This window comes from Astyanax mexicanus, chromosome 12 (assembly GCF_023375975.1).
Source record: "Astyanax mexicanus isolate ESR-SI-001 chromosome 12, AstMex3_surface, whole genome shotgun sequence".
Classification (NCBI taxonomy): domain Eukaryota; kingdom Metazoa; phylum Chordata; class Actinopteri; order Characiformes; family Acestrorhamphidae; genus Astyanax; species Astyanax mexicanus.
Window position 1 is genome coordinate 36,490,951 of NC_064419.1, and position 26,247 is coordinate 36,517,197.

A 26,247-nucleotide genomic window follows, 5' to 3' on the forward strand; every position below is an offset into this window, starting at 1 on the left:
AGCCTTTGCTTCTTTGTTACCAATTAAACCTTTAAATAGCCTCAAGTGAGCATGACCTATAAAGGTTAAAATTGCCCTGCAAGTGACTCAAAGAACTCTGTGTAACTGAGGTACTTTTAAAGTTACACTGACTTTTAAAGTTACTAACTGGTCCCACTCAATGACTAGATTAAAAGCAATATTTGACCCCGACGTGATTTGAACACGCAACCTTCTGATCTGGAGTCAGACGCGCTACCGTTGCGCCACGAGGTCAGCGACGCTGTAGTGTTCATGTTTCCTATTTTTGGACATCATTATTATTCAAGAGAAACTCAGTAGTTAGGCCTAAAGAGCTCTAACTGGAGAAAAAACTGGATATCTCAGGAAGTTGAAAACAAGGCATTTAATATGGAACTTTAGGTATGAGGTCAAAGATGGATTAAGTAATGGGATAGGTATCTTAATTCTCAATTTGCTGAGATGTAGTATTTGAGTGTGAGTCACCTTATCTGGCACGATAGAATTTTCAGTCAGGGCCCGGATAGCTCAGTCGGTAGAGCATCAGACTTTTAATCTGAGGGTCCAGGGATCAAGTCCCTGTTCGGGCGTTTGCCAATTTCTTACAAGTATGAGTTTAAGAATGCAGGAGTCTCTTGCTTTCCAGATGCTTTCCGGCTGTTCAGAAGACAGTCAGGGGCCAAGCCTAGAAAATATTCCTGCCTTTTCTGCTTGACCACCATGCATCAGTTGAACAATGTGAATTCGCTGTGAGAAAGAATCTGTAAAGGCCCGGATGGCTCAGTCGGTAGAGCATCAGACTTTTAATCTGAGGGTCCAGGGTTCAAGTCCCTGTTCGGGCGGCCAAAGCCTGTGCTTCTTTGTTACCAATTAAACCTTTAAATAGCCTCAAGTGAGCATGACCTATAAAGGTTAAAATTGGCCTGCAAGTGACTCAAAGAACTCTGTGTAACTGAGGTACTTTTAAAGTTGTGGACTAACTGGTCCCCAAATTGACTAGATTAAAAGCAATATTTGACCCCGACGTGATTTGAACACGCAACCTTCTGATCTGGAGTCAGACGCGCTACCGTTGCGCCACGAGGTCATCGACGCTGTAGTGTTCATGTTGCCTATTTTTGGACATCATTATTATTCAAGAGAAACTCAGTAGTTAGGCCTAAAGAGCTCTAACTGGAGAAAAAACTGGATATCTCAGGAAGTTGAAAACAAGGCATTTAATATGGAACTTTAGGTATGAGGTCAAAGATGGATTAAGTAATGGGATAAGTATCCTAATTCTCGATTTGCTGAGATGTAGTATTTGAGTGTGAGTCACCTTATCTGGCACGATAGAACTTTCAGTCAGGGCCCGGATAGCTCAGTCGGTAGAGCATCAGACTTTTAATCTGAGGGTCCAGGGTTCAAGTCCCTGTTCGGGCGTTTGCCAATTTCTTACAAGTATGAGTTTAAGAATGCAGGAGTCTCTTGCTTTCCAGATGCTTTCCGGCTGTTCAGAAGACAGTCAGGGGCCAAGCCTAGAAAATATTCCTCCCTTTTCTAATTGACCACCATGCATCAGCTGAACAATGTGAATTCGCTGTAAGAAAGAATCTGTAAAGGCCCGGATGGCTCAGTCGGTAGAGCATCAGACTTTTAATCTGAGGGTCCAGGGTTCAAGTCCCTGTTCGGGCGGCCAAAGCCTGTGCTTCTTTGTTACCAATTAAACCTTTAAATAGCCTCAAGTGAGCATGACCTATTAAGGTTAAAATTGCCCTGCAAGTGACTCAAAGAACTCTGTGTAACTGAGGTACTTTTAAAGTTGTGGACTAACTGGTCCCACTCAATGACTAGATTAAAAGCAATATTTGACCCCGACGTGATTTGAACACGCAACCTTCTGATCTGGAGTCAGACGCGCTACCGTTGCGCCACGAGGTCATCGACGCTGTAGTATTCATGTTGCCTATTTTTGGACATCATTATTATTCAAGAGAAACTCAGTAGTTAGGCCTAAAGAGCTCTAACTGGAGAAAAAACTGGATATCTCAGGAAGTTGAAAACAAGGCATTTAATATGGAACTTTAGGTATGAGGTCAAAGATGGATTAAGTAATGGGATAAGTATCCTAATTCTCGATTTGCTGAGATGTAGTATTTGAGTGTGAGTCACCTTATCTGGCACGATAGAATTTTCAGTCAGGGCCCGGATAGCTCAGTCGGTAGAGCATCAGACTTTTAATCTGAGGGTCCAGGGTTCAAGTCCCTGTTCGGGCGTTTGCCAATTTCTTACAAGTATGAGTTTAAGAATGCAGGAGTCTCTTGCTTTCCAGATGCTTTCCGGCTGTTCAGAAGACAGTCAGGGGCCAAGCCTAGAAAATATTCCTCCCTTTTCTAATTGACCACCATGCATCAGTTGAACAATGTGAATTCGCTGTAAGAAAGAATCTATAAAGGTCCGGATGGCTCAGTCGGTAGAGCATCAGACTTTTAATCTGAGGGTCCAGGGTTCAAGTCCCTGTTCGGGCAGCCAAAGCCTGTGCTTCTTTGTTACCAATTAAACCTTTAAATAGCCTCAAGTGAGCATGACCTATAAAGGTTAAAATTGGCCTGCAAGTGACTAAAAGAACTCTGTGTAACTGAGGTACTTTTAAAGTTGTGGACTAACTGGTCCCACTCAATGACTAGATTAAAAGCAATATTTGACCCCGACGTGATTTGAACACACAACCTTCTGATCTGGAGTCAGACGCGCTACCGTTGCGCCACGAGGTCAGCGACGCTGTAGTGTTCATGTTTCCTATTTTTGGACATCATTTTTATTCAAGAGAAACTCAGTAGTTAGGCCTAAAGAGCTCTAACTGGAGAAAAAAACTGGATATCTCAGGAAGTTGAAAACAAGGCATTTAATATGGAACTTTAGGTATGAGGTCAAAGATGGATTAAGTAATGGGATAAGTATCCTAATTCTCGATTTGCTGAGATGTAGTATTTGAGTGTGAGTCACCTTATGTGGCACGATAGAATTTTCAATCAGGGCCCGGATAGCTCAGTCGGTAGAGCATCAGACTTTTAATCTGAGGGTCCAGGGTTCAAGTCCCTGTTCGGGCGTTTGCCAATTTCTTACAAGTATGAGTTTAAGAATGCAGGAGTCTCTTGCTTTCCAGATGTTTTCGGGCTGTTCAGAAGACAGTCAAAGGCCAAGCCTAGAAAATATTCCTCCCTTTTCTGCTTGACCACCATGCATCAGTTGAACAATGTGAATTCGCTGTAAGAAAGAATCGGTAAAGGCCTGGATGGCTCAGTCGGTAGAGCATCAGACTTTTAATCTGAGGGTCCAGGGTTCAAGTCCCTATTCGGGCGGCCAAAGCCTTTGCTTCTTTGTTACCAATTAAACCTTTAAATAGCCTCAAGTGAGCATGACCTATAAAGGTTAAAATTGCCCTGCAAGTGACTCAAAGAACTCTGTGTAACTGAGGTACTTTTAAAGTTACACTGACTTTTAAAGTTACTAACTGGTCCCACTCAATGACTAGATTAAAAGCAATATTTGACCCCGACGTGATTTGAACACGCAACCTTCTGATCTGGAGTCAGACGCGCTACCGTTGCGCCACGAGGTCAGCGACGCTGTAGTGTTCATGTTTCCTATTTTTGGACATCATTATTATTCAAGAGAAACTCAGTAGTTAGGCCTAAAGAGCTCTAACTGGAGAAAAAACTGGATATCTCAGGAAGTTGAAAACAAGGCATTTAATATGGAACTTTAGGTATGAGGTCAAAGATGGATTAAGTAATGGGATAGGTATCTTAATTCTCAATTTGCTGAGATGTAGTATTTGAGTGTGAGTCAACTTATCTGGCACGATAGAATTTTCAGTCAGGGCCCGGATAGCTCAGTCGGTAGAGCATCAGACTTTTAATCTGAGGGTCCAGGGATCAAGTCCCTGTTCGGGCGTTTGCCAATTTCTTACAAGTATGAGTTTAAGAATGCAGGAGTCTCTTGCTTTCCAGATGCTTTCCGGCTGTTCAGAAGACAGTCAGGGGCCAAGCCTAGAAAATATTCCTCCCTTTTCTAATTGACCACCATGCATCAGTTGAACAATGTGAATTCGCTGTAAGAAATAATCTGTAAAGGCCCGGATGGCTCAGTCGGTAGAGCATCAGACTTTTAATCTGAGGGTCCAGGGTTCAAGTCCCTGTTCGGGCGGCCAAAGCCTGTGCTTCTTTGTTACCAATTAAACCTTTAAATAGCCTCAAGTGAGCATGACCTATTAAGGTTAAAATTGCCCTGCAAGTGACTCACAAAACTCTGTGTAACTGAGGTACTTTTAAAGTTGTGGATTAACTGGTCCCACTCAACGACTAGATTAAAAGCAATATTTGACCCCGACGTGATTTGAGCACGCAACCTTCTGATCAGGAGTCAGACGCGCTACCGTTGCGCCACGAGGTCAGCGACGCTGTAGTGTTCATGTTGCCTATTTTTGGACATCATTATTATTCAAGAGAAACTCAGTAGTTAGGCCTAAAGAGCTCTAACTGGAGAAAAAAACTGGATATCTCAGGAAGTTGAAAACAAGGCATTTAATATGGAACTTTAGGTATGAGGTCAAAGATGGATTAAGTAATGGGATAAGTATCCTAATTCTCGATTTGCTGAGATGTAGTATTTGAGTGTGAGTCACCTTATCTGGCACGATAGAGTTTTCAGTCAGGGCCCGGATAGCTCAGTCGGTAGAGCATCAGACTTTTAATCTGAGGGTCCAGGGTTCAAGTCCCTGTTCGGGCGTTTGCCAATTTCTTACAAGTATGAGTTTAAGAATGCAGGAGTCTCTTGCTTTCCAGATGCTTTCCGGCTGTTCAGAAGACAGTCAGGGGCCAAGCCTAGAAAATATTCCTCCCTTTTCTAATTGACCACCATGCATCAGTTGAACAATGTGAATTCGCTGTAAGAAAGAATCTGTAAAGGTCCGGATGGCTCAGTCGGTAGAGCATCAGACTTTTAATCTGAGGGTCCAGGGTTCAAGTCCCTGTTCGGGCAGCCAAAGCCTGTGCTTCTTTGTTACCAATTAAACCTTTAAATAGCCTCAAGTGAGCATGACCTATAAAGGTTAAAATTGCCCTGCAAGTGACTCAAAGAACTCTGTGTAACTGAGGTACTTTTAAAGTTGTGGACTAACTGGTCCCACTCAATGACTAGATTAAAAGCAATATTTGACCCCGACGTGATTTGAACACGCAACCTTCTGATCTGGAGTCAGACGCGCTACCGTTGCGCCACGAGGTCATCGACGCTGTAGTATTCATGTTGCCTATTTTTGGACATCATTATTATTCAAGAGAAACTCAGTAGTTAGGCCTAAAGAGCTCTAACTGGAGAAAAAACTGGATATCTCAGGAAGTTGAAAACAAGGCATTTAATATGGAACTTTAGGTATGAGGTCAAAGATGGATTAAGTAATGGGATAAGTATCCTAATTCTCGATTTGCTGAGATGTAGTATTTGAGTGTGAGTCACCTTATCTGGCACGATAGAATTTTCAATCAGGGCCCGGATAGCTCAGTCGGTAGAGCATCAGACTTTTAATCTGAGGGTCCAGGGTTCAAGTCCCTGTTCGGGCGTTTGCCAATTTCTTACAAGTATGAGTTTAAGAATGCAGGAGTCTCTTGCTTTCCAGATGTTTTCGGGCTGTTCAGAAGACAGTCAAAGGCCAAGCCTAGAAAATATTCCTCCCTTTTCTGCTTGACCACCATGCATCAGTTGAACAATGTGAATTCGCTGTAAGAAAGAATCGGTAAAGGCCTGGATGGCTCAGTCGGTAGAGCATCAGACTTTTAATCTGAGGGTCCAGGGTTCAAGTCCCTATTCGGGCGGCCAAAGCCTTTGCTTCTTTGTTACCAATTAAACCTTTAAATAGCCTCAAGTGAGCATGACCTATAAAGGTTAAAATTGCCCTGCAAGTGACTCAAAGAACTCTGTGTAACTGAGGTACTTTTAAAGTTACACAGACTTTTAAAGTTACTAACTGGTCCCACTCAATGACTAGATTAAAAGCAATATTTGACCCCGACGTGATTTGAACACGCAACCTTCTGATCTGGAGTCAGACGCGCTACCGTTGCGCCACGAGGTCAGCGACGCTGTAGTCTTCATGTTTCCTATTTTTGGACATCATTATTATTCAAGAGAAACTCAGTAGTTAGGCCTAAAGAGCTCTAACTGGAGAAAAAACTGGATATCTCAGGAAGTTGAAAACAAGGCATTTAATATGGAACTTTAGGTATGAGGTCAAAGATGGATTAAGTAATGGGATAGGTATCCTAATTCTCAATTTGCTGAGATGTAGTATTTGAGTGTGAGTCACCTTATCTGGCACGATAGAATTTTCAGTCAGGGCCCGGATTGCTCAGTCGGTAGAGCATCAGACTTTTAATCTGAGGGTCCAGGGATCAAGTCCCTATTCGGGCGTTTGCCAATTTCTTACAAGTATGAGTTTAAGAATGCAGGAGTCTCTTGCTTTCCAGATGCTTTCCGGCTGTTCAGAAGACAGTCAGGGGCCAAGCCTAGAAAATATTCCTCCCTTTTCTAATTGACCACCATGCATCAGTTGAACAATGTGAATTCGCTGTAAGAAATAATCTGTAAAGGCCCGGATGGCTCAGTCGGTAGAGCATCAGATTTTTAATCTGAGGGTCCAGGGTTCAAGTCCCTGTTCGGGCGGCCAAAGCCTGTGCTTCTTTGTTACCAATTAAACCTTTAAATAGCCTCAAGTGAGCATGACCTATTAAGGTTAAAATTGCCCTGCAAGTGACTCACAAAACTCTGTGTAACTGAGGTACTTTTAAAGTTGTGGATTAACTGGTCCCACTCAACGACTAGATTAAAAGCAATATTTGATCCCGACGTGATTTGAGTACGCAACCTTCTGATCAGGAGTCAGACGCGCTACCGTTGCGCCACGAGGTCAGCGACGCTGTAGTGTTCATGTTGCCTATTTTTGGACATCATTATTATTCAAGAGAAACTCAGTAGTTAGGCCTAAAGAGCTCTAACTGGAGAAAAAAACTGGATATCTCAGGAAGTTGAAAACAAGGCATTTAATATGGAACTTTAGGTATGAGGTCAAAGATGGATTAAGTAATGGGATAAGTATCCTAATTCTCGATTTGCTGAGATGTAGTATTTGAGTGTGAGTCACCTTATCTGGCACGATAGAGTTTTCAGTCAGGGCCCGGATAGCTCAGTCGGTAGAGCATCAGACTTTTAATCTGAGGGTCCAGGGTTCAAGTCCCTGTTCGGGCGTTTGCCAATTTCTTACAAGTATGAGTTTAAGAATGCAGGAGTCTCTTGCTTTCCAGATGCTTTCCGGCTGTTCAGAAGACAGTCAGGGGCCAAGCCTAGAAAATATTCCTCCCTTTTCTAATTGACCACCATGCATCAGTTGAACAATGTGAATTCGCTGTAAGAAAGAATCTGTAAAGGTCCGGATGGCTCAGTCGGTAGAGCATCAGACTTTTAATCTGAGGGTCCAGGGTTCAAGTCCCTGTTCGGGCAGCCAAAGCCTGTGCTTCTTTGTTACCAATTAAACCTTTAAATAGCCTCAAGTGAGCATGACCTATAAAGGTTAAAATTGCCCTGCAAGTGACTCAAAGAACTCTGTGTAACTGAGGTACTTTTAAAGTTGTGGACTAACTGGTCCCACTCAATGACTAGATTAAAAGCAATATTTGACCCCGACGTGATTTGAACACGCAACCTTCTGATCTGGAGTCAGACGCGCTACCGTTGCGCCACGAGGTCATCGAAGCTGTAGTATTCATGTTGCCTATTTTTGGACATCATTATTATTCAAGAGAAACTCAGTAGTTAGGCCTAAAGAGCTCTAACTGGAGAAAAAACTGGATATCTCAGGAAGTTGAAAACAAGGCATTTAATATGGAACTTTAGGTATGAGGTCAAAGATGGATTAAGTAATGGGATAAGTATCCTAATTCTCGATTTGCTGAGATGTAGTATTTGAGTGTGAGTCACCTTATCTGGCACGATAGAATTTTCAGTCAGGGCCCGGATAGCTCAGTCGGTAGAGCATCAGACTTTTAATCTGAGGGTCCAGGGTTCAAGTCCCTGTTCGGGCGTTTGCCAATTTCTTACAAGTATGAGTTTAAGAATGCAGGAGTCTCTTGCTTTCCAGATGCTTTCCGGCTGTTCAGAAGACAGTCAGGGGCCAAGCCTAGAAAATATTCCTCCCTTTTCTAATTGACCACCATGCATCAGTTGAACAATGTGAATTCGCTGTAAGAAAGAATCTATAAAGGTCCGGATGGCTCAGTCGGTAGAGCATCAGACTTTTAATCTGAGGGTCCAGGGTTCAAGTCCCTGTTCGGGCAGCCAAAGCCTGTGCTTCTTTGTTACCAATTAAACCTTTAAATAGCCTCAAGTGAGCATGACCTATAAAGGTTAAAATTGGCCTGCAAGTGACTCAAAGAACTCTGTGTAACTGAGGTACTTTTAAAGTTGTGGACTAACTGGTCCCACTCAATGACTAGATTAAAAGCAATATTTGACCCCGACGTGATTTGAACACACAACCTTCTGATCTGGAGTCAGACGCGCTACCGTTGCGCCACGAGGTCAGCGACGCTGTAGTGTTCATGTTTCCTATTTTTGGACATCATTATTATTCAAGAGAAACTCAGTAGTTAGGCCTAAAGAGCTCTAACTGGAGAAAAAAACTGGATATCTCAGGAAGTTGAAAACAAGGCATTTAATATGGAACTTTAGGTATGAGGTCAAAGATGGATTAAGTAATGGGATAAGTATCCTAATTCTCGATTTGCTGAGATGTAGTATTTGAGTGTGAGTCACCTTATCTGGCACGATAGAATTTTCAATCAGGGCCCGGATAGCTCAGTCGGTAGAGCATCAGACTTTTAATCTGAGGGTCCAGGGTTCAAGTCCCTGTTCGGGCGTTTGCCAATTTCTTACAAGTATGAGTTTAAGAATGCAGGAGTCTCTTGCTTTCCAGATGTTTTCGGGCTGTTCAGAAGACAGTCAAAGGCCAAGCCTAGAAAATATTCCTCCCTTTTCTGCTTGACCACCATGCATCAGTTGAACAATGTGAATTCGCTGTAAGAAAGAATCGGTAAAGGCCTGGATGGCTCAGTCGGTAGAGCATCAGACTTTTAATCTGAGGGTCCAGGGTTCAAGTCCCTATTCGGGCGGCCAAAGCCTTTGCTTCTTTGTTACCAATTAAACCTTTAAATAGCCTCAAGTGAGCATGACCTATAAAGGTTAAAATTGCCCTGCAAGTGACTCAAAGAACTCTGTGTAACTGAGGTACTTTTAAAGTTACACTGACTTTTAAAGTTACTAACTGGTCCCACTCAATGACTAGATTAAAAGCAATATTTGACCCCGACGTGATTTGAACACGCAACCTTCTGATCTGGAGTCAGACGCGCTACCGTTGCGCCACGAGGTCAGCGACGCTGTAGTGTTCATGTTTCCTATTTTTGGACATCATTATTATTCAAGAGAAACTCAGTAGTTAGGCCTAAAGAGCTCTAACTGGAGAAAAAACTGGATATCTCAGGAAGTTGAAAACAAGGCATTTAATATGGAACTTTAGGTATGAGGTCAAAGATGGATTAAGTAATGGGATAGGTATCTTAATTCTCAATTTGCTGAGATGTAGTATTTGAGTGTGAGTCACCTTATCTGGCACGATAGAATTTTCAGTCAGGGCCCGGATAGCTCAGTCGGTAGAGCATCAGACTTTTAATCTGAGGGTCCAGGGATCAAGTCCCTGTTCGGGCGTTTGCCAATTTCTTACAAGTATGAGTTTAAGAATGCAGGAGTCTCTTGCTTTCCAGATGCTTTCCGGCTGTTCAGAAGACAGTCAGGGGCCAAGCCTAGAAAATATTCCTGCCTTTTCTGCTTGACCACCATGCATCAGTTGAACAATGTGAATTCGCTGTGAGAAAGAATCTGTAAAGGCCCGGATGGCTCAGTCGGTAGAGCATCAGACTTTTAATCTGAGGGTCCAGGGTTCAAGTCCCTGTTCGGGCGGCCAAAGCCTGTGCTTCTTTGTTACCAATTAAACCTTTAAATAGCCTCAAGTGAGCATGACCTATAAAGGTTAAAATTGGCCTGCAAGTGACTCAAAGAACTCTGTGTAACTGAGGTACTTTTAAAGTTGTGGACTAACTGGTCCCCAAATTGACTAGATTAAAAGCAATATTTGACCCCGACGTGATTTGAACACGCAACCTTCTGATCTGGAGTCAGACGCGCTACCGTTGCGCCACGAGGTCATCGACGCTGTAGTGTTCATGTTGCCTATTTTTGGACATCATTATTATTCAAGAGAAACTCAGTAGTTAGGCCTAAAGAGCTCTAACTGGAGAAAAAACTGGATATCTCAGGAAGTTGAAAACAAGGCATTTAATATGGAACTTTAGGTATGAGGTCAAAGATGGATTAAGTAATGGGATAAGTATCCTAATTCTCGATTTGCTGAGATGTAGTATTTGAGTGTGAGTCACCTTATCTGGCACGATAGAACTTTCAGTCAGGGCCCGGATAGCTCAGTCGGTAGAGCATCAGACTTTTAATCTGAGGGTCCAGGGTTCAAGTCCCTGTTCGGGCGTTTGCCAATTTCTTACAAGTATGAGTTTAAGAATGCAGGAGTCTCTTGCTTTCCAGATGCTTTCCGGCTGTTCAGAAGACAGTCAGGGGCCAAGCCTAGAAAATATTCCTCCCTTTTCTAATTGACCACCATGCATCAGTTGAACAATGTGAATTCGCTGTAAGAAATAATCTGTAAAGGCCCGGATGGCTCAGTCGGTAGAGCATCAGACTTTTAATCTGAGGGTCCAGGGTTCAAGTCCCTGTTCGGGCGGCCAAAGCCTGTGCTTCTTTGTTACCAATTAAACCTTTAAATAGCCTCAAGTGAGCATGACCTATTAAGGTTAAAATTGCCCTGCAAGTGACTCACAAAACTCTGTGTAACTGAGGTACTTTTAAAGTTGTGGATTAACTGGTCCCACTCAACGACTAGATTAAAAGCAATATTTGACCCCGACGTGATTTGAGCACGCAACCTTCTGATCAGGAGTCAGACGCGCTACCGTTGCGCCACGAGGTCAGCGACGCTGTAGTGTTCATGTTGCCTATTTTTGGACATCATTATTATTCAAGAGAAACTCAGTAGTTAGGCCTAAAGAGCTCTAACTGGAGAAAAAAACTGGATATCTCAGGAAGTTGAAAACAAGGCATTTAATATGGAACTTTAGGTATGAGGTCAAAGATGGATTAAGTAATGGGATAAGTATCCTAATTCTCGATTTGCTGAGATGTAGTATTTGAGTGTGAGTCACCTTATCTGGCACGATAGAGTTTTCAGTCAGGGCCCGGATAGCTCAGTCGGTAGAGCATCAGACTTTTAATCTGAGGGTCCAGGGTTCAAGTCCCTGTTCGGGCGTTTGCCAATTTCTTACAAGTATGAGTTTAAGAATGCAGGAGTCTCTTGCTTTCCAGATGCTTTCCGGCTGTTCAGAAGACAGTCAGGGGCCAAGCCTAGAAAATATTCCTCCCTTTTCTAATTGACCACCATGCATCAGTTGAACAATGTGAATTCGCTGTAAGAAAGAATCTGTAAAGGTCCGGATGGCTCAGTCGGTAGAGCATCAGACTTTTAATCTGAGGGTCCAGGGTTCAAGTCCCTGTTCGGGCAGCCAAAGCCTGTGCTTCTTTGTTACCAATTAAACCTTTAAATAGCCTCAAGTGAGCATGACCTATAAAGGTTAAAATTGCCCTGCAAGTGACTCAAAGAACTCTGTGTAACTGAGGTACTTTTAAAGTTGTGGACTAACTGGTCCCACTCAATGACTAGATTAAAAGCAATATTTGACCCCGACGTGATTTGAACACGCAACCTTCTGATCTGGAGTCAGACGCGCTACCGTTGCGCCACGAGGTCATCGACGCTGTAGTATTCATGTTGCCTATTTTTGGACATCATTATTATTCAAGAGAAACTCAGTAGTTAGGCCTAAAGAGCTCTAACTGGAGAAAAAACTGGATATCTCAGGAAGTTGAAAACAAGGCATTTAATATGGAACTTTAGGTATGAGGTCAAAGATGGATTAAGTAATGGGATAAGTATCCTAATTCTCGATTTGCTGAGATGTAGTATTTGAGTGTGAGTCACCTTATCTGGCACGATAGAATTTTCAATCAGGGCCCGGATAGCTCAGTCGGTAGAGCATCAGACTTTTAATCTGAGGGTCCAGGGTTCAAGTCCCTGTTCGGGCGTTTGCCAATTTCTTACAAGTATGAGTTTAAGAATGCAGGAGTCTCTTGCTTTCCAGATGTTTTCGGGCTGTTCAGAAGACAGTCAAAGGCCAATTCTAGAAAATATTCCTCCCTTTTCTGCTTGACCACCATGCATCAGTTGAACAATGTGAATTCGCTGTAAGAAAGAATCGGTAAAGGCCTGGATGGCTCAGTCGGTAGAGCATCAGACTTTTAATCTGAGGGTCCAGGGTTCAAGTCCCTATTCGGGCGGCCAAAGCCTTTGCTTCTTTGTTACCAATTAAACCTTTAAATAGCCTCAAGTGAGCATGACCTATAAAGGTTAAAATTGCCCTGCAAGTGACTCAAAGAACTCTGTGTAACTGAGGTACTTTTAAAGTTACACAGACTTTTAAAGTTACTAACTGGTCCCACTCAATGACTAGATTAAAAGCAATATTTGACCCCGACGTGATTTGAACACGCAACCTTCTGATCTGGAGTCAGACGCGCTACCGTTGCGCCACGAGGTCAGCGACGCTGTAGTCTTCATGTTTCCTATTTTTGGACATCATTATTATTCAAGAGAAACTCAGTAGTTAGGCCTAAAGAGCTCTAACTGGAGAAAAAACTGGATATCTCAGGAAGTTGAAAACAAGGCATTTAATATGGAACTTTAGGTATGAGGTCAAAGATGGATTAAGTAATGGGATAGGTATCCTAATTCTCAATTTGCTGAGATGTAGTATTTGAGTGTGAGTCACCTTATCTGGCACGATAGAATTTTCAGTCAGGGCCCGGATTGCTCAGTCGGTAGAGCATCAGACTTTTAATCTGAGGGTCCAGGGATCAAGTCCCTATTCGGGCGTTTGCCAATTTCTTACAAGTATGAGTTTAAGAATGCAGGAGTCTCTTGCTTTCCAGATGCTTTCCGGCTGTTCAGAAGACAGTCAGGGGCCAAGCCTAGAAAATATTCCTCCCTTTTCTAATTGACCACCATGCATCAGTTGAACAATGTGAATTCGCTGTAAGAAATAATCTGTAAAGGCCCGGATGGCTCAGTCGGTAGAGCATCAGATTTTTAATCTGAGGGTCCAGGGTTCAAGTCCCTGTTCGGGCGGCCAAAGCCTGTGCTTCTTTGTTACCAATTAAACCTTTAAATAGCCTCAAGTGAGCATGACCTATTAAGGTTAAAATTGCCCTGCAAGTGACTCACAAAACTCTGTGTAACTGAGGTACTTTTAAAGTTGTGGATTAACTGGTCCCACTCAACGACTAGATTAAAAGCAATATTTGATCCCGACGTGATTTGAGTACGCAACCTTCTGATCAGGAGTCAGACGCGCTACCGTTGCGCCACGAGGTCAGCGACGCTGTAGTGTTCATGTTGCCTATTTTTGGACATCATTATTATTCAAGAGAAACTCAGTAGTTAGGCCTAAAGAGCTCTAACTGGAGAAAAAAACTGGATATCTCAGGAAGTTGAAAACAAGGCATTTAATATGGAACTTTAGGTATGAGGTCAAAGATGGATTAAGTAATGGGATAAGTATCCTAATTCTCGATTTGCTGAGATGTAGTATTTGAGTGTGAGTCACCTTATCTGGCACGATAGAGTTTTCAGTCAGGGCCCGGATAGCTCAGTCGGTAGAGCATCAGACTTTTAATCTGAGGGTCCAGGGTTCAAGTCCCTGTTCGGGCGTTTGCCAATTTCTTACAAGTATGAGTTTAAGAATGCAGGAGTCTCTTGCTTTCCAGATGCTTTCCGGCTGTTCAGAAGACAGTCAGGGGCCAAGCCTAGAAAATATTCCTCCCTTTTCTAATTGACCACCATGCATCAGTTGAACAATGTGAATTCGCTGTAAGAAAGAATCTGTAAAGGTCCGGATGGCTCAGTCGGTAGAGCATCAGACTTTTAATCTGAGGGTCCAGGGTTCAAGTCCCTGTTCGGGCAGCCAAAGCCTGTGCTTCTTTGTTACCAATTAAACCTTTAAATAGCCTCAAGTGAGCATGACCTATAAAGGTTAAAATTGCCCTGCAAGTGACTCAAAGAACTCTGTGTAACTGAGGTACTTTTAAAGTTGTGGACTAACTGGTCCCACTCAATGACTAGATTAAAAGCAATATTTGACCCCGACGTGATTTGAACACGCAACCTTCTGATCTGGAGTCAGACGCGCTACCGTTGCGCCACGAGGTCATCGACGCTGTAGTATTCATGTTGCCTATTTTTGGACATCATTATTATTCAAGAGAAACTCAGTAGTTAGGCCTAAAGAGCTCTAACTGGAGAAAAAACTGGATATCTCAGGAAGTTGAAAACAAGGCATTTAATATGGAACTTTAGGTATGAGGTCAAAGATGGATTAAGTAATGGGATAAGTATCCTAATTCTCGATTTGCTGAGATGTAGTATTTGAGTGTGAGTCACCTTATGTGGCACGATAGAATTTTCAATCAGGGCCCGGATAGCTCAGTCGGTAGAGCATCAGACTTTTAATCTGAGGGTCCAGGGTTCAAGTCCCTGTTCGGGCGTTTGCCAATTTCTTACAAGTATGAGTTTAAGAATGCAGGAGTCTCTTGCTTTCCAGATGTTTTCGGGCTGTTCAGAAGACAGTCAAAGGCCAAGCCTAGAAAATATTCCTCCCTTTTCTGCTTGACCACCATGCATCAGTTGAACAATGTGAATTCGCTGTAAGAAAGAATCGGTAAAGGCCTGGATGGCTCAGTCGGTAGAGCATCAGACTTTTAATCTGAGGGTCCAGGGTTCAAGTCCCTATTCGGGCGGCCAAAGCCTTTGCTTCTTTGTTACCAATTAAACCTTTAAATAGCCTCAAGTGAGCATGACCTATAAAGGTTAAAACTGCCCTGCAAGTGACTCAAAGAACTCTGTGTAACTGAGGTACTTTTAAAGTTACACAGACTTTTAAAGTTACTAACTGGTCCCACTCAATGACTAGATTAAAAGCAATATTTGACCCCGACGTGATTTGAACACGCAACCTTCTGATCTGGAGTCAGACGCGCTACCGTTGCGCCACGAGGTCAGCGACGCTGTAGTCTTCATGTTTCCTATTTTTGGACATCATTATTATTCAAGAGAAACTCAGTAGTTAGGCCTAAAGAGCTCTAACTGGAGAAAAAACTGGATATCTCAGGAAGTTGAAAACAAGGCATTTAATATGGAACTTTAGGTATGAGGTCAAAGATGGATTAAGTAATGGGATAGGTATCCTAATTCTCAATTTGCTGAGATGTAGTATTTGAGTGTGAGTCACCTTATCTGGCACGATAGAATTTTCAGTCAGGGCCCGGATAGCTCAGTCGGTAGAGCATCAGACTTTTAATCTGAGGGTCCAGGGATCAAGTCCCTGTTCGGGCGTTTGCCAATTTCTTACAAGTATGAGTTTAAGAATGCAGGAGTCTCTTGCTTTCCAGATGCTTTCCGGCTGTTCAGAAGACAGTCAGGGGCCAAGCCTAGAAAATATTCCTCCCTTTTCTGCTTGACCACCATGCATCAGTTGAACAATGTGAATTCGCTGTAAGAAAGAATCTGTAAAGGCCCGGATGGCTCAGTCGGTAGAGCATCAGACTTTTAATCTGAGGGTCCAGGGTTCAAGTCCCTGTTCGGGCGGCCGAAGCCTGTGCTTCTTTGTTACCAATTAAACCTTTAAATAGCCTCAAGTGAGCATGACCTATAAAGGTTAAAATTGGCCTGCAAGTGACTCAAAGAACTCTGTGTAACTGAGGTACTTTTAAAGTTGTGGACTAACTGGTCCCACTCAATGACTAGATTAAAAGCAATATTTGACCCCGACGTGATTTGAACACACAACCTTCTGATCTGGAGTCAGACGCCCTACCGTTGCGCCACGAGGTCATCGACGCTGTAGTGTTCATGTTGCCTATTTTTGGACATCATTATTATTCAAGAGAAACTCAGTAGTTAGGCCTAAAGAGCTCTAACTGGAGAAAAAACTTGATATCTCAGGAAGTTGAAAACAAGGCATTTAATATGGAACTTTAGGTATGAGGTCAAAGATGGATTAAGTAATGGGATAAGTATCCTAATTCTCGATTTGCTGAGATGTAGTATTTGAGTGTGAGTCACATTATCTGGCACGATAGAAATTTCAGTCAGGGCCCGGATAGCTCAGTCGGTAGAGCATCAGACTTTTAATCTGAGGGTCCAGGGTTCAAGTCCCTGTTTGGGCATTAGCCAATTTCTTACAAGTATGAGTTTAAGAATGCAGGAGTCTCTTGCTTTCCATATGCTTTCCGGCTGTTCAGAAGACAGTCAGGGGCCAAGCCTAGAAAATATTCCACCCTTTTCTAATTGACCACCATGCATCAGTTGAACAATGTGAATTCGCTGAAAGAAAGAATCTGTAAAGGTCCGAATGCCTCAGTCGGTAGAGCATCAGACTTTTAATCTGAGGGTCCAGGGTTCAAGTCCCTGTTCGGGCAGCCAAAGCCTGTGCTTCTTTGTTACCAATTAAACCTTTAAATAGCCTCAAGTGAGCATGACCTATAAAGGTTAAAATTGGCCTGCAAGTGACTCAAAGAACTCTGTATAACTGAGGTACTTTTAAAGTTGTGGACTAACTGGTCCCACTCAATGACTAGATTAAAAGCAATATTTGACCCCGACGTGATTTGAACACGCAACCTTCTGATCTGGAGTCAGACGCGCTACCGTTGCGCCACGAGGTCATCGACGCTGTAGTGTTCATGTTGCCTATTTTTGGACATCATTATTATTCAAGAGAAACTCAGTAGTTAGGCCTAAAGAGCTCTAACTGGAGAAAAAACTGGATATCTCAGGAAGTTGAAAACAAGGCATTTAATATGGAACTTTAGGTATGAGGTCAAAGATGGATTAAGTAATGGGATAAGTATCCTAATTCTCGATTTGCTGAGATGTAGTATTTGAGTGTGAGTCACCTTATCTGGCACGATAGAATTTTCAGTCAGGGCCCGGATAGCTCAGTCGGTAGAGCATCAGACTTTTAATCTGAGGGTCCAGGGTTCAAGTCCCTGTTCGGGCGTTTGCCAATTTCTTACAAGTATGAGTTTAAGAATGCAGGAGTCTCTTGCTTTCCAGATGCTTTCCGGCTGTTCAGAAGACAGTCAGGGGCCAAGCCTAGAAAATATTCCTCCCTTTTCTACTTGACCACCATGCATCAGTTGAACAATGTGAATTCGCTGTAAGAAAGAATCTTTAAAGGTCCGGATGGCTCAGTCGGTAGAGCATCAGACTTTTAATCTGAGGGTCCAGGGTTCAAGTCCCTGTTCGGGCAGCCAAAGCTTGTGCTTCTTTGATACCAATTAAACCTTTAAATAGCCTCAAGTGAGCATGACCTATAAAGGTTAAAATTGGCCTGCAAGTGACTCAAAGAACTCTGTGTAACTGAGGTACTTTTAAAGTTGTGGACTAACTGGTCCCACTCAATGACTAGATTAAAAGCAATATTTGACCCCGACGTGATTTGAACACGCAACCTTCTGATCTGGAGTCAGACGCGCTACCGTTGCGCCACGAGGTCATCGACGCTGTAGTGTTCATGTTGCCTATTTTTGGACATCATTATTATTCAAGAGAAACTCAGTAGTTAGGCCTAAAGAGCTCTAACTGGAGAAAAAACTGGATATCTCAGGAAGTTGAAAACAAGGCATTTAATATGGAACTTTAGGTATGAGGTCAAAGATGGATTAAGTAATGGGATAAGTATCCTAATTCTCGATTTGCTGAGATGTAGTATTTGAGTGTGAGTCACCTTATCTGGCACGATAGAATTTTCAGTCAGGGCCCGGATAGCTCAGTCGGTAGAGCATCAGACTTTTAATCTGAGGGTCCAGGGTTCAAGTCCCTGTTCGGGCGTTTGCCAATTTCTTACAAGTATGAGTTTAAGAATGCAGGAGTCTCTTGCTTTCCAGATGCTTTCCGGCTGTTCAGAAGACAGTCAGGGGCCAAGCCTAGAAAATATTCCTCCCTTTTCTGCTTGACCACCATGCATCAGTTGAACAATGTGAATTCGCTGTAAGAAAGAATCCGTAAAGGCCCGGATGGCTCAGTCAGTAGAGCATCAGACTTTTAATCTGAGGGTCCAGGGTTCAAGTTCCTGTTCGGGCGTTTGAGAGTTTCTTACAAGTATGAGTTTAAGAATACAGGAGTCTCTTGCTTTCCAGATGCTTTCCGGCTGTTCAGAAGACAGTCAGGGGCCAAGCCTAGAAAATATCCCTCGCTTTTCTGATTGACCACCATGCATCAGTTGAACAATGTGAATTCGCTGTAAGAAAAAAGCTGGAAAGGCCCGGATGGCTCAGTCGGTAGAGCATCAGACTTTTAATCTGAGGGTCCAGGGTTCAAGTCCCTGTTCGGGCGGCCAAAGCCTGTGCTTCTTTGTTACCAATTAAACCTTTAAATAGCCTCAAGTGAGCATGACCTATTAAGGTTAAAATTGCCCTGCAAGTGACTCAAAGAACTCTGTGTAACTGAGGTACTTTTAAAGTTGTGGACTAACTGGTCCCACTCAATTACTAGATTAAAAGCAATATTTGACCCCGATGTGATTTGAACACGCAACCTTCTGATCTGGAGTCAGACGCGCTACCGTTGCGCCACGAGGTCAGCGACGCTGTAGTTTTCATGTTTCCTATTTTTGGACATCATTATTATTCAAGAGAAACTCAGTAGTTAGGCCTAAAGAGCTCTAACTGGAGAAAAAAACTGGATATCTCAGGAAGTTGAAAACAAGGCATTTAATATGGAACTTTAGGTATGAGGTCAAAGATGGATTAAGTAATGGGATAGGTATCCTAATTCTCGATTTGCTGAGATGTAGTATTTGAGTGTGAGTCACCTTATCTGGCACGATAGAATTTTCAATCAGGGCCCGGATAGCTCAGTCGGTAGAGCATCAGACTTTTAATCTGAGGGTCCAGGGTTCAAGTCCCTGTTCGGGCGTTTGCCAATTTCTTACAAGTATGAGTTTAAGAATGCAGGAGTCTCTTGCTTTCCAGATGCTTTCCGGCTGTTCAGAAGACAGTCAAAGGCCAAGCCTAGAAAATATTCCTCCCTTTTCTGCTTGACCACCATGCATCAGTTGAACAATGTGAATTCGCTGTAAGAAAGAATCCGTAAAGGCCCGGATGGCTCAGTCGGTAGAGCATCAGACTTTTAATCTGAGGGTCCAGGGTTCAAGTCCCTATTCGGGCGGCCATAGCCTTTGCTTCTTTGTTACCAATTAAACCTTTAAATAGCCTCGAGTGAGCATGACCTATAAAGGTTAAAATTGCCCTGCAAGTGACTCAAAGAACTCTGTGTAACTGAGGTACTTTTAAAGTTACACAGACTTTTAAAGTTACTAACTGGTCCCACTCAATGACTAAATTAAAAGCAATATTTGACCCCGACGTGATTTGAACACGCAACCTTCTGATCTGGAGTCAGACGCGCTACGCGCTACCGTTGCGCCACGAGGTCAGCGACGCTCTAGTGTTCATGTTTCCTATTTTTGGACATCATTATTATTCAAGAGAAACTCAGTAGTTAGGCCTAAAGAGCTCTAACTGGAGAAAAAACTGGATATCTCAGGAAGTTGAAAACAAGGCATTTAATATGGAACTTTAGGTATGAGGTCAAAGATGGATTAAGTAATGGGATAAGTATCCTAATTCTCGATTTGCTGAGATGTAGTATTTGAGTGTGAGTCACCTTATCTGGCACGATAGAATTTTCAGTCAGGGCCCGGATAGCTCAGTCGGTAGAGCATCAGACTTTTAATCTGAGGGTCCAGGGTTCAAGTCCCTGTTCGGGCGTTTGCCAATTTCTTACAAGTATGAGTTTAAGAATGCAGGAGTCTCTTGCTTTCCAGATGCTTTCCGGCTGTTCAGAAGACAGTCAGGGGCCAAGCCTAGAAAATATTCCTCCCTTTTCTAATTGACCACCATGCATCAGTTGAACAATGTGAATTCGCTGTAAGAAAGAATCTGTAAAGGCCCGGATGGCTCAGTCGGTAGAGCATCAGACTTTTAATCTGAGGGTCCAGGGTTCAAGTCCCTATTCGGGCGGCCATAGCCTTTGCTTCTTTGTTACCAATTAAACCTTTAAATAGCCTCGAGTGAGCATGACCTATAAAGGTTAAAATTGGCCTGCAAGTGACTCAAAGAACTCTGTGTAACTGAGGTACTTTTAAAGTTGTGGACTAACTGGTCCCACTCAATGACTAGATTAAAAGCAATATTTGACCCCGACGTGATTTGAACACGCAACCTTCTGATCTGGAGTCAGACGCACTACCATTGCGCCACGAGGTCATCGACGCTGTAGTGTTCATGTTGCCTATTTTTGGACATCATTATTATTCAAGAGAAACTCAGTAGTTAGGCCTAAAGAGCTCTAACTGGAGAAAAAACTGGATATCTCAGGAAGTTGAAAACAAGGCATTTAATATGGAACTTTAGGTATGAGGTCAAAGATGGATTAAGTAATGGGATAGGTATCCTAATTCTCGATTTGCTGAGATGTAGTATTTGAGTGTGAGTCACCTTATCTGGCACGATAGAATTTTCGGTCAGGGCCCGGATAGCTCAGTCGGTAGAGCATCAGACTTTTAATCTGAGGGTCCAGGGTTCAAGTCCCTGTTCGGGCGTTTGCCAATTTCTTACAAGTATGAGTTTAAGAATGCAGGAGTCTCTTGCTTTCCAGATGCTTTCCGGCTGTTCAGAAGACAGTCAGGGGCCAAGCCTAGAAAATATTCCTCCCTTTTCTGCTTGACCACCATGCATCAGTTGAACAATGTGAATTCGCTGTAAGAAAGAATCTGTAAAGGCCCGGATGGCTCAGTCGGTAGAGCATCAGACTTTTAATCTGAGGGTCCAGGGTTCAAGTCCCTGTTCGGGCGGCCAAAGCCTGTGCTTCTTTGTTACCAATTAAACCTTTAAATAGCCTCAAGTGAGCATGACCTATAAAGGTTAAAATTGGCCTGCAAGTGACTCAAAGAACTCTGTGTAACTGAGGTACTTTTAAAGTTGTGGACTAACTGGTCCCACTCAATGACTAGATTAAAAGCAATATTTGACCCCGACGTGATTTGAACACGCAACCTTCTGATCTGGAGTCAGACGCACTACCATTGCGCCACGAGGTCATCGACGCTGTAGTGTTCATGTTGCCTATTTTTGGACATCATTATTATTCAAGAGAAACTCAGTAGTTAGGCCTAAAGAGCTCTAACTGGAGAAAAAACTGGATATCTCAGGAAGTTGAAAACAAGGCATTTAATATGGAACTTTAGGTATGAGGTCAAAGATGGATTAAGTAATGGGATAGGTATCCTAATTCTCGATTTGCTGAGATGTAGTATTTGAGTGTGAGTCACCTTATCTGGCACGATAGAATTTTCGGTCAGGGCCCGGATAGCTCAGTCGGTAGAGCATCAGACTTTTAATCTGAGGGTCCAGGGTTCAAGTCCCTGTTCGGGCGTTTGCCAATTTCTTACAAGTATGAGTTTAAGAATGCAGGAGTCTCTTGCTTTCCAGATGCTTTCCGGCTGTTCAGAAGACAGTCAGGGGCCAAGCCTAGAAAATATTCCTCCCTTTTCTGCTTGACCACCATGCATCAGTTGAACAATGTGAATTCGCTGTAAGAAAGAATCTGTAAAGGCCCGGATGGCTCAGTCGGTAGAGCATCAGACTTTTAATCTGAGGGTCCAGGGTTCAAGTCCCTGTTCGGGCGGCCAAAGCCTGTGCTTCTTTGTTACCAATTAAACCTTTAAATAGCCTCAAGTGAGCATGACCTATAAAGGTTAAAATTGGCCTGCAAGTGACTCAAAGAACTCTGTGTAACTGAGGTACTTTTAAAGTTGTGGACTAACTGGTCCCACTCAATGACTAGATTAAAAGCAATATTTGACCCCGACGTGATTTGAACACGCAACCTTCTGATCTGGAGTCAGACGCACTACCATTGCGCCACGAGGTCATCGACGCTGTAGTGTTCATGTTGCCTATTTTTGGACATCATTATTATTCAAGAGAAACTCAGTAGTTAGGCCTAAAGAGCTCTAACTGGAGAAAAAACTGGATATCTCAGGAAGTTGAAAACAAGGCATTTAATATGGAACTTTAGGTATGAGGTCAAAGATGGATTAAGTAATGGGATAGGTATCCTAATTCTCGATTTGCTGAGATGTAGTATTTGAGTGTGAGTCACCTTATCTGGCACGATAGAATTTTCGGTCAGGGCCCGGATAGCTCAGTCGGTAGAGCATCAGACTTTTAATCTGAGGGTCCAGGGTTCAAGTCCCTGTTCGGGCGTTTGCCAATTTCTTACAAGTATGAGTTTAAGAATGCAGGAGTCTCTTGCTTTCCAGATGCTTTCCGGCTGTTCAGAAGACAGTCAGGGGCCAAGCCTAGAAAATATTCCTCCCTTTTCTGCTTGACCACCATGCATCAGTTGAACAATGTGAATTCGCTGTAAGAAAGAATCTGTAAAGGCCCGGATGGCTCAGTCGGTAGAGCATCAGACTTTTAATCTGAGGGTCCAGGGTTCAAGTCCCTGTTCGGGCGGCCAAAGCCTGTGCTTCTTTGTTACCAATTAAACCTTTAAATAGCCTCAAGTGAGCATGACCTATAAAGGTTAAAATTGGCCTGCAAGTGACTCAAAGAACTCTGTGTAACTGAGGTACTTTTAAAGTTGTGGACTAACTGGTCCCACTCAATGACTAGATTAAAAGCAATATTTGACCCCGACGTGATTTGAACACGCAACCTTCTGATCTGGAGTCAGACGCACTACCATTGCGCCACGAGGTCATCGACGCTGTAGTGTTCATGTTGCCTATTTTTGGACATCATTATTATTCAAGAGAAACTCAGTAGTTAGGCCTAAAGAGCTCTAACTGGAGAAAAAACTGGATATCTCAGGAAGTTGAAAACAAGGCATTTAATATGGAACTTTAGGTATGAGGTCAAAGATGGATTAAGTAATGGGATAGGTATCCTAATTCTCGATTTGCTGAGATGTAGTATTTGAGTGTGAGTCACCTTATCTGGCACGATAGAATTTTCGGTCAGGGCCCGGATAGCTCAGTCGGTAGAGCATCAGACTTTTAATCTGAGGGTCCAGGGTTCAAGTCCCTGTTCGGGCGTTTGCCAATTTCTTACAAGTATGAGTTTAAGAATGCAGGAGTCTCTTGCTTTCCAGATGCTTTCCGGCTGTTCAGAAGACAGTCAGGGGCCAAGCCTAGAAAATATTCCTCCCTTTTCTGCTTGACCACCATGCATCAGTTGAACAATGTGAATTCGCTGTAAGAAAGAATCTGTAAAGGCCCGGATGGCTCAGTCGGTAGAGCATCAGACTTTTAATCTGAGGGTCCAGGGTTCAAGTCCCTGTTCGGGCGGCCAAAGCCTGTGCTTCTTTGTTACCAATTAAACCTTTAAATAGCCTCAAGTGAGCATGACCTATAAAGGTTAAAATTGGCCTGCAAGTGACTCAAAGAACTCTGTGTAACTGAGGTACTTTTAAAGTTGTGGACTAACTGGTCCCACTCAATGACTAGATTAAAAGCAATATTTGACCTCGACGTGATTTGAACACGCAACCTTCTGATCTGGAGTCAGACGCGCTACCTTTGCGCCACGAGGTCATCGACGCTGTAGTGTTCATGTTGCCTATTTTTGGACATCATTATTATTCAAGAGAAACTCAGTAGTTAGGCTTAAAGAGCTCTAACTGGAGAAAAAAACTGGATATCTCAGGAAGTTGAAAACAAGGCATTTAATATGGAACTTTAGGTATGAGGTCAAAGATGGATTAAGTAATGGGATAAGTATCCTAATTCTCGATTTGCTGAGATGTAGTTTTTGAGTGTGAGTCACCTTATCTGGCACGATAGAATTTTCAGTCAGGGCCCGGATAGCTCAGTCGGTAGAGCATCAGACTTTTAATCTGACGGTCCAGGGTTCAAGTCCCTGTTCGGGCGTTTGCCAATTTCTTACAAGTATGAGTTTAAGAATGCAGGAGTCTCTTGCTTTCCAGATGCTTTCCGGCTGTTCAGAAGACAGTCAGGGGCCAAGCCTAGAAAATATTCCTCCCTTTTCTAATTGACCACCATGCATCAGTTGAACAATGTGAATTCGCTGTAAGAAAGAATCTATAAAGGTCCGGATGGCTCAGTCGGTAGAGCATCAGACTTTTAATCTGAGGGTCCAGGGTTCAAGTCCCTGTTCGGGCAGCCAAAGCCTGTGCTTCTTTGTTACCAATTAAACCTTTAAATAGCCTCAAGTGAGCATGACCTATAAAGGTTAAAATTGGCCTGCAAGTGACTCAAAGAACTCTGTGTAACTGAGGTACTTTTAAAGTTGTGGACTAACTGGTCCCACTCAATGACTAGATTAAAAGCAATATTTGACCCCGACGTGATTTGAACACGCAACCTTCTGATCTGGAGTCAGACGCGCTACCCTTGCGCCACGAGGTCAGCGACGCTGTAGTGTTCATGGTTCCTATTTTTGGACATCATTATTATTCAAGAGAAACTCAGTAGTTAGGCCTAAAGAGCTCTAACTGGAGAAAAAAACTGGATATCTCAGGAAGTTGAAAACAAGGCATTTAATATGGAACTTTAGGTATGAGGTCAAAGATGGATTAAGTAATGGGATAGGTATCCTAATTCTCGATTTGCTGAGATGTAGTATTTGAGTGTGAGTCACCTTATCTGGCACGATAGACTTTTCAGTCAGGGCCCGGATAGCTCAGTCGGTAGAGCATCAGACTTTTAATCTGAGGGTCCAGGGTTCAAGTCCCTGTTCGGGCGTTTGCCAATTTCTTACAAGTATGAGTTTAAGAATGCAGGAGTCTCTTGCTTTCCAGATGCTTTCCGGCTGTTCAGAAGACAGTCAGGGGCCAAGCCTAGAAAATATTCCTGCCTTTTCTGCTTAACCACCATGCATCAGTTGAACAATGTGAATTCGCTGTAAGAAAGAATCTGTAAAGGCCCGGATGGCTCAGTCGGTAGAGCATCAGACTTTTAATCTGAGGGTCCAGGGTTCAAGTCCCTGTTCGGGCGGCCAAAGCCTGTGCTTCTTTGTTACCAATTAAACCTTTAAATAGCCTCAAGTGAGCATGACCTATAAAGGTTAAAATTGGCCTGCAAGTGACTCAAAGAACTCTGTGTAACTGAGGTACTTTTAAAGTTGTGGACTAACTGGTCCCACTCAATGACTAGATTAAAAGCAATATTTGACCCCGACGTGATTTGAGCACGCAACCTTCTGATCTGGAGTCAGACGCGCTACCATTGCGCCACGAGGTCATCGACGCTGTAGTGTTCATGTTGCCTATTTTTGGACATCATTATTATTCAAGAGAAACTCAGTAGTTAGGCCTAAAGAGCTCTAACTGGAGAAAAAACTGGATATCTCAGGAAGTTGAAAACAAGGCATTTAATATGGAACTTTAGGTATGAGGTCAAAGATGGATTAAGTAATGGGATAAGTATCCTAATTCTCGATTTGCTGAGATGTAGTATTTGAGTGTGAGTCACCTTATCTGGCACGATAGAAATTTCAGTCAGGGCCCGGATAGCTCAGTCGGTAGAGCATCAGACTTTTAATCTGAGGGTCCAGGGTTCAAGTCCCTGTTCGGGCGTTTGCCAATTTCTTACAAGTATGAGTTTAAGAATGCAGGAGTCTCTTGCTTTCCAGATGCTTTCCGGCTGTTCAGAAGACAGTCAGGGGCCAAGCCTAGAAAATATTCCTCCCTTTTCTGCTTGACCACCATGCATCAGTTGAACAATGTGAATTCGCTGTAAGAAAGAATCTTTGAAGGCCCGGATGGCTCAGTCGGTAGAGCATCAGACTTTTAATCTGAGGGTCCAGGGTTCAAGTCCCTGTTCGGGCGGCCAAAGCCTGTGCTTCTTTGTTACCAATTAAACCTTTAAATAGCCTCAAGTGAGCATGACCTAT

The 26,247-nt window shown here is 43.1% G+C and overlaps 67 non-coding genes across 67 annotated transcripts; 38 read left to right on the forward strand and 29 right to left on the reverse strand.

Moving 5' to 3' along the window:
• Positions 1 to 183: 183 nt before the first annotated feature.
• On the reverse strand, positions 184 to 255 carry trnar-ccu (transfer RNA arginine (anticodon CCU)). The gene has a single exon. It is a non-coding gene; the product is annotated as a tRNA-Trp (tRNA).
• Positions 256 to 769: 514 nt separating this feature from the next.
• On the forward strand, positions 770 to 842 carry trnak-uuu (transfer RNA lysine (anticodon UUU)). Its single transcript has one exon. It is a non-coding gene; the product is annotated as a tRNA-Lys (tRNA).
• Positions 843 to 1,015: 173 nt separating this feature from the next.
• trnaw-cca (transfer RNA tryptophan (anticodon CCA)) lies at positions 1,016 to 1,087 on the reverse strand. The gene has a single exon. It is a non-coding gene; the product is annotated as a tRNA-Trp (tRNA).
• A 262-nt stretch (positions 1,088 to 1,349) lies between these two features.
• Positions 1,350 to 1,422, forward strand: trnak-uuu (transfer RNA lysine (anticodon UUU)). Its single transcript has one exon. It is a non-coding gene; the product is annotated as a tRNA-Lys (tRNA).
• Positions 1,423 to 1,601: 179 nt separating this feature from the next.
• On the forward strand, positions 1,602 to 1,674 carry trnak-uuu (transfer RNA lysine (anticodon UUU)). Its single transcript has one exon. It is a non-coding gene; the product is annotated as a tRNA-Lys (tRNA).
• Positions 1,675 to 1,848: 174 nt separating this feature from the next.
• On the reverse strand, positions 1,849 to 1,920 carry trnaw-cca (transfer RNA tryptophan (anticodon CCA)). Its single transcript has one exon. It is a non-coding gene; the product is annotated as a tRNA-Trp (tRNA).
• A 262-nt stretch (positions 1,921 to 2,182) lies between these two features.
• trnak-uuu (transfer RNA lysine (anticodon UUU)) lies at positions 2,183 to 2,255 on the forward strand. The gene has a single exon. It is a non-coding gene; the product is annotated as a tRNA-Lys (tRNA).
• Positions 2,256 to 2,681: 426 nt separating this feature from the next.
• On the reverse strand, positions 2,682 to 2,753 carry trnaw-cca (transfer RNA tryptophan (anticodon CCA)). The gene has a single exon. It is a non-coding gene; the product is annotated as a tRNA-Trp (tRNA).
• A 263-nt stretch (positions 2,754 to 3,016) lies between these two features.
• Positions 3,017 to 3,089, forward strand: trnak-uuu (transfer RNA lysine (anticodon UUU)). Its single transcript has one exon. It is a non-coding gene; the product is annotated as a tRNA-Lys (tRNA).
• Positions 3,090 to 3,529: 440 nt separating this feature from the next.
• On the reverse strand, positions 3,530 to 3,601 carry trnaw-cca (transfer RNA tryptophan (anticodon CCA)). Its single transcript has one exon. It is a non-coding gene; the product is annotated as a tRNA-Trp (tRNA).
• A 514-nt stretch (positions 3,602 to 4,115) lies between these two features.
• Positions 4,116 to 4,188, forward strand: trnak-uuu (transfer RNA lysine (anticodon UUU)). The gene has a single exon. It is a non-coding gene; the product is annotated as a tRNA-Lys (tRNA).
• A 174-nt stretch (positions 4,189 to 4,362) lies between these two features.
• On the reverse strand, positions 4,363 to 4,434 carry trnar-ccu (transfer RNA arginine (anticodon CCU)). Its single transcript has one exon. It is a non-coding gene; the product is annotated as a tRNA-Arg (tRNA).
• Positions 4,435 to 4,697: 263 nt separating this feature from the next.
• Positions 4,698 to 4,770, forward strand: trnak-uuu (transfer RNA lysine (anticodon UUU)). The gene has a single exon. It is a non-coding gene; the product is annotated as a tRNA-Lys (tRNA).
• Positions 4,771 to 5,196: 426 nt separating this feature from the next.
• trnaw-cca (transfer RNA tryptophan (anticodon CCA)) lies at positions 5,197 to 5,268 on the reverse strand. Its single transcript has one exon. It is a non-coding gene; the product is annotated as a tRNA-Trp (tRNA).
• A 262-nt stretch (positions 5,269 to 5,530) lies between these two features.
• trnak-uuu (transfer RNA lysine (anticodon UUU)) lies at positions 5,531 to 5,603 on the forward strand. The gene has a single exon. It is a non-coding gene; the product is annotated as a tRNA-Lys (tRNA).
• Positions 5,604 to 6,043: 440 nt separating this feature from the next.
• On the reverse strand, positions 6,044 to 6,115 carry trnaw-cca (transfer RNA tryptophan (anticodon CCA)). Its single transcript has one exon. It is a non-coding gene; the product is annotated as a tRNA-Trp (tRNA).
• Positions 6,116 to 7,211: 1,096 nt separating this feature from the next.
• trnak-uuu (transfer RNA lysine (anticodon UUU)) lies at positions 7,212 to 7,284 on the forward strand. The gene has a single exon. It is a non-coding gene; the product is annotated as a tRNA-Lys (tRNA).
• A 426-nt stretch (positions 7,285 to 7,710) lies between these two features.
• On the reverse strand, positions 7,711 to 7,782 carry trnaw-cca (transfer RNA tryptophan (anticodon CCA)). The gene has a single exon. It is a non-coding gene; the product is annotated as a tRNA-Trp (tRNA).
• Positions 7,783 to 8,044: 262 nt separating this feature from the next.
• On the forward strand, positions 8,045 to 8,117 carry trnak-uuu (transfer RNA lysine (anticodon UUU)). Its single transcript has one exon. It is a non-coding gene; the product is annotated as a tRNA-Lys (tRNA).
• Positions 8,118 to 8,543: 426 nt separating this feature from the next.
• On the reverse strand, positions 8,544 to 8,615 carry trnaw-cca (transfer RNA tryptophan (anticodon CCA)). Its single transcript has one exon. It is a non-coding gene; the product is annotated as a tRNA-Trp (tRNA).
• Positions 8,616 to 8,878: 263 nt separating this feature from the next.
• On the forward strand, positions 8,879 to 8,951 carry trnak-uuu (transfer RNA lysine (anticodon UUU)). Its single transcript has one exon. It is a non-coding gene; the product is annotated as a tRNA-Lys (tRNA).
• Positions 8,952 to 9,391: 440 nt separating this feature from the next.
• On the reverse strand, positions 9,392 to 9,463 carry trnaw-cca (transfer RNA tryptophan (anticodon CCA)). Its single transcript has one exon. It is a non-coding gene; the product is annotated as a tRNA-Trp (tRNA).
• A 514-nt stretch (positions 9,464 to 9,977) lies between these two features.
• Positions 9,978 to 10,050, forward strand: trnak-uuu (transfer RNA lysine (anticodon UUU)). Its single transcript has one exon. It is a non-coding gene; the product is annotated as a tRNA-Lys (tRNA).
• Positions 10,051 to 10,223: 173 nt separating this feature from the next.
• On the reverse strand, positions 10,224 to 10,295 carry trnaw-cca (transfer RNA tryptophan (anticodon CCA)). Its single transcript has one exon. It is a non-coding gene; the product is annotated as a tRNA-Trp (tRNA).
• Positions 10,296 to 10,557: 262 nt separating this feature from the next.
• Positions 10,558 to 10,630, forward strand: trnak-uuu (transfer RNA lysine (anticodon UUU)). Its single transcript has one exon. It is a non-coding gene; the product is annotated as a tRNA-Lys (tRNA).
• A 179-nt stretch (positions 10,631 to 10,809) lies between these two features.
• trnak-uuu (transfer RNA lysine (anticodon UUU)) lies at positions 10,810 to 10,882 on the forward strand. Its single transcript has one exon. It is a non-coding gene; the product is annotated as a tRNA-Lys (tRNA).
• Positions 10,883 to 11,056: 174 nt separating this feature from the next.
• On the reverse strand, positions 11,057 to 11,128 carry trnar-ccu (transfer RNA arginine (anticodon CCU)). The gene has a single exon. It is a non-coding gene; the product is annotated as a tRNA-Arg (tRNA).
• Positions 11,129 to 11,391: 263 nt separating this feature from the next.
• On the forward strand, positions 11,392 to 11,464 carry trnak-uuu (transfer RNA lysine (anticodon UUU)). The gene has a single exon. It is a non-coding gene; the product is annotated as a tRNA-Lys (tRNA).
• A 426-nt stretch (positions 11,465 to 11,890) lies between these two features.
• On the reverse strand, positions 11,891 to 11,962 carry trnaw-cca (transfer RNA tryptophan (anticodon CCA)). Its single transcript has one exon. It is a non-coding gene; the product is annotated as a tRNA-Trp (tRNA).
• A 262-nt stretch (positions 11,963 to 12,224) lies between these two features.
• On the forward strand, positions 12,225 to 12,297 carry trnak-uuu (transfer RNA lysine (anticodon UUU)). The gene has a single exon. It is a non-coding gene; the product is annotated as a tRNA-Lys (tRNA).
• A 440-nt stretch (positions 12,298 to 12,737) lies between these two features.
• Positions 12,738 to 12,809, reverse strand: trnaw-cca (transfer RNA tryptophan (anticodon CCA)). The gene has a single exon. It is a non-coding gene; the product is annotated as a tRNA-Trp (tRNA).
• Positions 12,810 to 13,905: 1,096 nt separating this feature from the next.
• On the forward strand, positions 13,906 to 13,978 carry trnak-uuu (transfer RNA lysine (anticodon UUU)). The gene has a single exon. It is a non-coding gene; the product is annotated as a tRNA-Lys (tRNA).
• A 426-nt stretch (positions 13,979 to 14,404) lies between these two features.
• Positions 14,405 to 14,476, reverse strand: trnaw-cca (transfer RNA tryptophan (anticodon CCA)). Its single transcript has one exon. It is a non-coding gene; the product is annotated as a tRNA-Trp (tRNA).
• A 262-nt stretch (positions 14,477 to 14,738) lies between these two features.
• On the forward strand, positions 14,739 to 14,811 carry trnak-uuu (transfer RNA lysine (anticodon UUU)). The gene has a single exon. It is a non-coding gene; the product is annotated as a tRNA-Lys (tRNA).
• Positions 14,812 to 15,251: 440 nt separating this feature from the next.
• trnaw-cca (transfer RNA tryptophan (anticodon CCA)) lies at positions 15,252 to 15,323 on the reverse strand. Its single transcript has one exon. It is a non-coding gene; the product is annotated as a tRNA-Trp (tRNA).
• Positions 15,324 to 15,837: 514 nt separating this feature from the next.
• On the forward strand, positions 15,838 to 15,910 carry trnak-uuu (transfer RNA lysine (anticodon UUU)). Its single transcript has one exon. It is a non-coding gene; the product is annotated as a tRNA-Lys (tRNA).
• Positions 15,911 to 16,084: 174 nt separating this feature from the next.
• On the reverse strand, positions 16,085 to 16,156 carry trnaw-cca (transfer RNA tryptophan (anticodon CCA)). Its single transcript has one exon. It is a non-coding gene; the product is annotated as a tRNA-Trp (tRNA).
• Positions 16,157 to 16,418: 262 nt separating this feature from the next.
• On the forward strand, positions 16,419 to 16,491 carry trnak-uuu (transfer RNA lysine (anticodon UUU)). The gene has a single exon. It is a non-coding gene; the product is annotated as a tRNA-Lys (tRNA).
• A 426-nt stretch (positions 16,492 to 16,917) lies between these two features.
• Positions 16,918 to 16,989, reverse strand: trnaw-cca (transfer RNA tryptophan (anticodon CCA)). Its single transcript has one exon. It is a non-coding gene; the product is annotated as a tRNA-Trp (tRNA).
• Positions 16,990 to 17,251: 262 nt separating this feature from the next.
• trnak-uuu (transfer RNA lysine (anticodon UUU)) lies at positions 17,252 to 17,324 on the forward strand. The gene has a single exon. It is a non-coding gene; the product is annotated as a tRNA-Lys (tRNA).
• Positions 17,325 to 17,750: 426 nt separating this feature from the next.
• On the reverse strand, positions 17,751 to 17,822 carry trnaw-cca (transfer RNA tryptophan (anticodon CCA)). The gene has a single exon. It is a non-coding gene; the product is annotated as a tRNA-Trp (tRNA).
• A 262-nt stretch (positions 17,823 to 18,084) lies between these two features.
• On the forward strand, positions 18,085 to 18,157 carry trnak-uuu (transfer RNA lysine (anticodon UUU)). The gene has a single exon. It is a non-coding gene; the product is annotated as a tRNA-Lys (tRNA).
• A 431-nt stretch (positions 18,158 to 18,588) lies between these two features.
• On the forward strand, positions 18,589 to 18,661 carry trnak-uuu (transfer RNA lysine (anticodon UUU)). Its single transcript has one exon. It is a non-coding gene; the product is annotated as a tRNA-Lys (tRNA).
• Positions 18,662 to 18,835: 174 nt separating this feature from the next.
• Positions 18,836 to 18,907, reverse strand: trnaw-cca (transfer RNA tryptophan (anticodon CCA)). Its single transcript has one exon. It is a non-coding gene; the product is annotated as a tRNA-Trp (tRNA).
• Positions 18,908 to 19,170: 263 nt separating this feature from the next.
• Positions 19,171 to 19,243, forward strand: trnak-uuu (transfer RNA lysine (anticodon UUU)). Its single transcript has one exon. It is a non-coding gene; the product is annotated as a tRNA-Lys (tRNA).
• Positions 19,244 to 19,683: 440 nt separating this feature from the next.
• trnaw-cca (transfer RNA tryptophan (anticodon CCA)) lies at positions 19,684 to 19,762 on the reverse strand. Its single transcript has one exon. It is a non-coding gene; the product is annotated as a tRNA-Trp (tRNA).
• Positions 19,763 to 20,024: 262 nt separating this feature from the next.
• trnak-uuu (transfer RNA lysine (anticodon UUU)) lies at positions 20,025 to 20,097 on the forward strand. Its single transcript has one exon. It is a non-coding gene; the product is annotated as a tRNA-Lys (tRNA).
• Positions 20,098 to 20,523: 426 nt separating this feature from the next.
• On the reverse strand, positions 20,524 to 20,595 carry trnaw-cca (transfer RNA tryptophan (anticodon CCA)). The gene has a single exon. It is a non-coding gene; the product is annotated as a tRNA-Trp (tRNA).
• A 262-nt stretch (positions 20,596 to 20,857) lies between these two features.
• On the forward strand, positions 20,858 to 20,930 carry trnak-uuu (transfer RNA lysine (anticodon UUU)). Its single transcript has one exon. It is a non-coding gene; the product is annotated as a tRNA-Lys (tRNA).
• A 179-nt stretch (positions 20,931 to 21,109) lies between these two features.
• Positions 21,110 to 21,182, forward strand: trnak-uuu (transfer RNA lysine (anticodon UUU)). The gene has a single exon. It is a non-coding gene; the product is annotated as a tRNA-Lys (tRNA).
• Positions 21,183 to 21,356: 174 nt separating this feature from the next.
• trnaw-cca (transfer RNA tryptophan (anticodon CCA)) lies at positions 21,357 to 21,428 on the reverse strand. The gene has a single exon. It is a non-coding gene; the product is annotated as a tRNA-Trp (tRNA).
• A 262-nt stretch (positions 21,429 to 21,690) lies between these two features.
• trnak-uuu (transfer RNA lysine (anticodon UUU)) lies at positions 21,691 to 21,763 on the forward strand. The gene has a single exon. It is a non-coding gene; the product is annotated as a tRNA-Lys (tRNA).
• A 179-nt stretch (positions 21,764 to 21,942) lies between these two features.
• trnak-uuu (transfer RNA lysine (anticodon UUU)) lies at positions 21,943 to 22,015 on the forward strand. Its single transcript has one exon. It is a non-coding gene; the product is annotated as a tRNA-Lys (tRNA).
• A 174-nt stretch (positions 22,016 to 22,189) lies between these two features.
• Positions 22,190 to 22,261, reverse strand: trnaw-cca (transfer RNA tryptophan (anticodon CCA)). Its single transcript has one exon. It is a non-coding gene; the product is annotated as a tRNA-Trp (tRNA).
• Positions 22,262 to 22,523: 262 nt separating this feature from the next.
• On the forward strand, positions 22,524 to 22,596 carry trnak-uuu (transfer RNA lysine (anticodon UUU)). Its single transcript has one exon. It is a non-coding gene; the product is annotated as a tRNA-Lys (tRNA).
• A 179-nt stretch (positions 22,597 to 22,775) lies between these two features.
• On the forward strand, positions 22,776 to 22,848 carry trnak-uuu (transfer RNA lysine (anticodon UUU)). Its single transcript has one exon. It is a non-coding gene; the product is annotated as a tRNA-Lys (tRNA).
• Positions 22,849 to 23,022: 174 nt separating this feature from the next.
• trnaw-cca (transfer RNA tryptophan (anticodon CCA)) lies at positions 23,023 to 23,094 on the reverse strand. The gene has a single exon. It is a non-coding gene; the product is annotated as a tRNA-Trp (tRNA).
• Positions 23,095 to 23,356: 262 nt separating this feature from the next.
• On the forward strand, positions 23,357 to 23,429 carry trnak-uuu (transfer RNA lysine (anticodon UUU)). Its single transcript has one exon. It is a non-coding gene; the product is annotated as a tRNA-Lys (tRNA).
• A 179-nt stretch (positions 23,430 to 23,608) lies between these two features.
• Positions 23,609 to 23,681, forward strand: trnak-uuu (transfer RNA lysine (anticodon UUU)). The gene has a single exon. It is a non-coding gene; the product is annotated as a tRNA-Lys (tRNA).
• A 174-nt stretch (positions 23,682 to 23,855) lies between these two features.
• trnaw-cca (transfer RNA tryptophan (anticodon CCA)) lies at positions 23,856 to 23,927 on the reverse strand. The gene has a single exon. It is a non-coding gene; the product is annotated as a tRNA-Trp (tRNA).
• A 263-nt stretch (positions 23,928 to 24,190) lies between these two features.
• On the forward strand, positions 24,191 to 24,263 carry trnak-uuu (transfer RNA lysine (anticodon UUU)). Its single transcript has one exon. It is a non-coding gene; the product is annotated as a tRNA-Lys (tRNA).
• A 426-nt stretch (positions 24,264 to 24,689) lies between these two features.
• trnaw-cca (transfer RNA tryptophan (anticodon CCA)) lies at positions 24,690 to 24,761 on the reverse strand. Its single transcript has one exon. It is a non-coding gene; the product is annotated as a tRNA-Trp (tRNA).
• A 263-nt stretch (positions 24,762 to 25,024) lies between these two features.
• On the forward strand, positions 25,025 to 25,097 carry trnak-uuu (transfer RNA lysine (anticodon UUU)). Its single transcript has one exon. It is a non-coding gene; the product is annotated as a tRNA-Lys (tRNA).
• Positions 25,098 to 25,276: 179 nt separating this feature from the next.
• trnak-uuu (transfer RNA lysine (anticodon UUU)) lies at positions 25,277 to 25,349 on the forward strand. Its single transcript has one exon. It is a non-coding gene; the product is annotated as a tRNA-Lys (tRNA).
• A 174-nt stretch (positions 25,350 to 25,523) lies between these two features.
• On the reverse strand, positions 25,524 to 25,595 carry trnaw-cca (transfer RNA tryptophan (anticodon CCA)). The gene has a single exon. It is a non-coding gene; the product is annotated as a tRNA-Trp (tRNA).
• Positions 25,596 to 25,857: 262 nt separating this feature from the next.
• On the forward strand, positions 25,858 to 25,930 carry trnak-uuu (transfer RNA lysine (anticodon UUU)). The gene has a single exon. It is a non-coding gene; the product is annotated as a tRNA-Lys (tRNA).
• Positions 25,931 to 26,109: 179 nt separating this feature from the next.
• Positions 26,110 to 26,182, forward strand: trnak-uuu (transfer RNA lysine (anticodon UUU)). Its single transcript has one exon. It is a non-coding gene; the product is annotated as a tRNA-Lys (tRNA).
• Positions 26,183 to 26,247: the final 65 nt, after the last annotated feature.